We start from the raw sequence: 5410 nt of genomic DNA, 5'->3' as shown, positions 1-5410 counted from the left end.
AAGAATTAGCATAACCGTTACCATTATTATAAGGATATGGCCTATAGTTATTACTAGAGTTGTTCCGATAAGCATTGTTGTTGAAATTATTATTTTTAATGAAGTTTACATCAACATGTTCTTCTTGGGCAACCAATGAAGCTAACGGAACATTATTAGGATCAACATTAGTCCTATCATTCATAAGCATAGACATAATAGCATCAATCTTATCATTCAAGGAAGAGGATTCTTCAACAGAATTTACCTTCTTACCTTGTGGAGCTCTTTCCGTGTGCCATTCAGAGTAATTAACCATCATATTATCAAGGAGCTTTGTTGCTTCACCAAGAGTGATGGACATAAAGGTACCTCCAGCAGCTGAATCCAATAAATTCCGCGAAGAAAAATTTAGTCCTGCATAGAAGGTTTGGATGATCATCCAAGTAGTCAGTCCATGGGTTGGGCAGTTTTTAACCAAAGATTTCATTCTTTCCCAAGCTTGAGCAACATGTTCATTATCCAATTGCTTGAAATTCATTATGCTACTCCTCAAAGATATAATTTTAGCAGGGGGATAATATCTACCAATAAAAGCATCCTTGCATTTAGTCCATGAATCAATACTATTCTTAGGCGAGAGATAGCAACCAATCTTTAGCTCTTCCTCTTAATGAGAAAGGAAACAATTTTAATTTTATAATGTCACCATCTACATCTTTATACTTTTGCATTTCACACAATTCAACAAAATTATTGAGATGGGCAGCAGCATCATCAGAACTAACACCGAGAAAATTGCTCTCGCATGACAAGATTCAAGTAAAGCGGGTTTAATTTCAAAGAATTCTGTTGTAGTAGCGAGGTGGAGAAATAGGTGTGCATAGGAAATCATTATTATTTGTGGTTGTGAAGTCACACAACTTAGTATTTTCAGGGGTGGCCATTTTAGCAAGTAGTAAATAAAACAAACTAGATAAAGTAAATGCAAGTAAACTAATTTTTTTGTGTTTTTGATATAGCAAACAAGATAGTAAATAAAGTAGAGCTAGCAACTAATTTTTTTGTGTTTTGATATAATGCAGCAAACAAAGTAGTAAATAAAATAAAGCAAGACAAAAACAAAGTAAAGAGAATGGGAAGTGGAGACTCCCCTTGCAGCGTGTCTTGATCTCCCGACAACGGCGCCGGAAAAGAGCTTGATGGCGTGTAACTCACACGTTCGTTGGGAACCCCAAGAGGAAGGTATGATGCGCACAGCAGCAAGTTTTCCCTCGGAAAGAAACCAAGGTTTATCGAACCGGGAGGAGTCAAGAAGCACGTTGAAGGTTGATGGCGGCGGGATGTAGTGCGGCGCAACACCGGAGATTCCGGCGCCAACGTGGAACCTGCACAACACAACCAAACTACTTTGCCCCAACGAAACGAGTGAGGTTGTCAATCTCACCGGCTTGCTGTAACAAAGGATTAACCGTATTGTGTGGAAGATGATTGTTTGCGGAAAACAATAAAGAACAAGTATTGCGAGCAGATTTGTATTTCGAGTATAAAAGAATGGACCGGGATCCACAGTTCACTAGAGGTGTCTCTCCCATAAGATAAAAGCATGTTGGGTGAACAAATTACGGTCGGGCAATTGACAAATAGAGAGAGCATAACAATGCACATACATGTCATGATAAATATAGTGAGATTTAATTGGGCATTACGACAAAGTACATAGACCGCCATCCAAGCATGCATCTATGCCTAAAAAGTCCACCTTCGAGGTTATCATCCGAACCCCTTCCAGTATTAAGTTGCAAAACAACGAGACAATTGCATTAAGTATGGTGCGTAATGTAATCAACAACTACATCCTTAGACATAGCATCAATGTTTTATCCCTAGTGGCAACGAGCACATCCACAACCTTAGAACTTTACGTCACTCGTCCCGGATATCAATGGAGGCATGAACCCACTATCGAGCATAAATACTCCCTCTTGGAGTTAAGAGCAAAAACTTGGCCAGAGCCTCTACTAATAACGGAGAGCATGCAAGATCATAAACAACACATAGGTAATAACTTGATAATTAACATAACATAGTATTCTCTATCCATCGGATCCCGACAAACACAACATATAGTATTACAGATAGATGATCTTGATCATGTTAGGCAGCTCACAAGATCCAACAATGAAGCACAATGAGGAGAAGACAACCATCTAGCTACTGCTATGGACCCATTGTCCAGGGGTGAACTACTCACTCATCACTCCGGAGGCGACCATGGAGGTGAAGAGTCCTCCGGTAGATGAATCCCCTCTCCGGCAGGGTGCCGGAGGAGATCTCCAGAATCCCCCGAGATGGGATTGGCGGCGGCGGCGTCTCTGGAAGGTTTTCCGTATCGTGGCTCTCGCACTCGGGGGTTTCGCGACGGAGGCTTTAAGTAGGCGGAAGGGCAACGCGGGGGCCACACGAGGGCCCCACACCACAGGTCGGCGCGGCCAGGGCCTGGGCCGCGCCGCCCTAGTGTGGCGGCGCCTCGTGGCCCCACTTCGACTCCTCTTCGGTCTTCTAGAAGCTTCGTGGCAAAATAGGACCCTGGGCGTTGATTTCGTCCAATTCCGAGAATATTTCGTTACTAGGATTTCTGAAACCAAAAACAGAAGAAAACAACAACTGGCTCTTCGGCATCTTGTTAATAGGTTAGTTCCAGAAAATGCACGAATATGACATAAAGTGTGCATAAAACATGTAGATATCATCAATAATGTGGCATGGAACATAAGAAATTATCGATACGTCGGAGACGTATCATACCACTACTCACGAATTATCTTGAAGTGGCTTACAATGATTTCTTTTCTTTTATAACCTTGCTCTGTCTCTTTGCAGCAACAAGACGGTCCAGAACCTGTACATGATGACGGCTCCCCCTTCAGATTCCTCCCACCAGCTCCGGTGGTCCTCTTCTGCAAAAACTCACCACCTTTGAAAAAGGTTGTGATGCAGAGCCAGCCGATGACGCCAAAATCGGCTTCCAAGAGCAGAGTATCTTCTGGGCCGGCTGCCCCCCGAGCCTCAGTCAAGGCGAGAACAGCAGTGAGGAAAGTGGCTTCCAGGAAGACCTTGAAGCGCCAAAGCCCCACTCCAGCTCAAGAAAGTTTGCACGTAAGCTGATCCATGTCTTGGCTGATTTCATCTATCCTTCTAGGCTTCTGCAACCTGCTTGTATTTCTTTTACAGGCCTCTACTGAAGAAAACTCCAGTGAGGAGACACAGTCCAGTCGAAGGGACTCGAGCTCAGGCAACTCTGGGAAAAACACCACGCAGAGCCAGCTAGACTTGCCACTGTCGGCTTCCAAGAAAAGGTCAGCTCCTGAACCTGCTGCTTCCCAAACTCCCATCAAAGCAGGGCAGGGCAGTCTACGCACAAAGAGCCGATGCATCAAGAGAGCTCGCAAGGAACCGCAAGCCTCTTCATTAAACCAGGAGATTTCGAATGTAATTACCCTCCATACTCTCCTTGGCTCATATTTCATGCTAACCCATTGTTGTTCTCATCGGCTAACCACTTCCTTTGCAGACTGATGACACCTCTAGTGGGGAGGTCGAGGAGGTACTGATGCCATCCGCCACCGTGGACCTAGCAACTTCTAAAAGTGTAGCTGACAAGGTTGCCAACTTGGCCAAGCCCACGGCGTAAACACAGGAGCCGATCACCTCTTCATCGGCTATTCCTCTGGTCTTAGGGGAGGTACAGTCCCTTCCCTTAGCTCTACCCTTCTCTTTTGCTGACGTTGTTCTTGTTGTTTGTCAGGGTTATGACCTCTCAAGCTTGCTAACGTTCGACCCTGAATCTATCGAACCAGCTACTTCTAAAGCAAGTAAGGAGTCAGGACCCAGCGCTACACATGGTCAACTCCAGCATCTCAAGGCCCTGCTCTCCTCCTCAATTGAGACATTGGTTGAAGACCCCGAAGAAGTGAAGAGCATTCTTGAAGACATCCAGCCTCACCTCCCGGTGACGTTGCAGGTGAAACTCTGGCCAATTGTGACTCTGTCTGCCTATAGGTCAAGGGTGAAATTGGCTCGTCAGAGAATCAACCTACGCCACGCCCAGCTTCCGTTGAAAGCCGATATTGCGGACAAATGTCAGCGGCTTAATGAGAAGAAGGCAGCTTTGGACGCCAAAACTGACACCTCTGTCAGCACTGCTGAACTTGAGACCTTGCGAAAGGAGTTGGAGGACCTTGAAGAGAGGGTCCGGGCAACAAAACAGCTCATCCAAGATAAGGAAGCTCTTATTGCCCACTCCCACGAAGAAGCAGAAGGTCTCAAAGCGAACTGAAGACTGATCTGGCCGAAATACGTGCCCTGAACAAGCAGCTGGTGGCAGGCAAGGACGAAGATGATGAGGCCGAGATCGTCGAGGTGGATCGCGTTCGTGCTGACGCCCTCCATGCCCTTGAGGTATTCCTTCAGTAGAGCCTCTCTATGTAACCTGATAACTACTCAATTGAGCTTGTACCTCTAGAGTCGATGGCTGTGCATCGGCTTTTTGTCTGAAGTCGATGTCTGCGCACCGGCTGTACTTGTATCGTGTGTATTTTGGTTTTTTTTTACTGGCCGATTTCGTGTGTCGGCCCCATATTTCATTGTTCGTTACCCATATTAGGTGCCCCCCGAGCCGAATCTTTCAAGTAATTGAAGATATCGGCTCTCCAGTTATCCGATTCCAGGGGTTGTACCTGAACATCGGCTCCACCTGAACTATAATTGAAGATCTCTTCTAGCTCATCAGCCGACGTGAACCCATACCCTAGCTTTCCGTCGCCTGTTAGATCGATGCTGAACACAGGCATAACGTATGGCGTGGATAATTTTGGCCGATTGCTGGAATCGGCCTCCTTGTTGATTGTATTGTTCAATGAAAGTTTACAACTTATATGTGCTCCCTTACAGGAGGGAGTCTTCCTACTACGACTACGTGACATGCTTGAGGTGAGATCCTTGCTTTTTATTTTTTGGGGCCGATCGCAGGGATCGGCCTTGCCACGTATGTCGATGGATGTTGCTCTTACTACTCTATCAGGCCGGTGGATAAGACCAGCCTCACCCCGTTTTTTGTAACTTCGATGCACTCACAGCCGTCCAAACTGACTCCAGAGAGCGGCTCTTGGTCTTCCGAGTCCCAAATGTTCATGCCGGCTATTGAGACCTTGATCGAGTCGTCTGCATGCACGACTTCTACTTCATCTCCATCCCATTGTATCAGGCATTGGTGCATTGTAGATGGAATGCAGCAGTTGGCGTGAATCCAATCCCTCCCTAGCAGGACAGCGTAGGTGCTTTTGCTGTCGACGATGAAGAACGTTGTTGGGATGGTCTTTCGGCCTACGGTTAGATCCACGTTCAGAACGCCTTGCGTACCTGATGCTTG

This window comes from Lolium rigidum, chromosome 3, assembly GCF_022539505.1.
Source record: "Lolium rigidum isolate FL_2022 chromosome 3, APGP_CSIRO_Lrig_0.1, whole genome shotgun sequence".
NCBI classification, from domain to species: domain Eukaryota; kingdom Viridiplantae; phylum Streptophyta; class Magnoliopsida; order Poales; family Poaceae; genus Lolium; species Lolium rigidum.
This window is presented reverse-complemented; position numbering follows the sequence as displayed.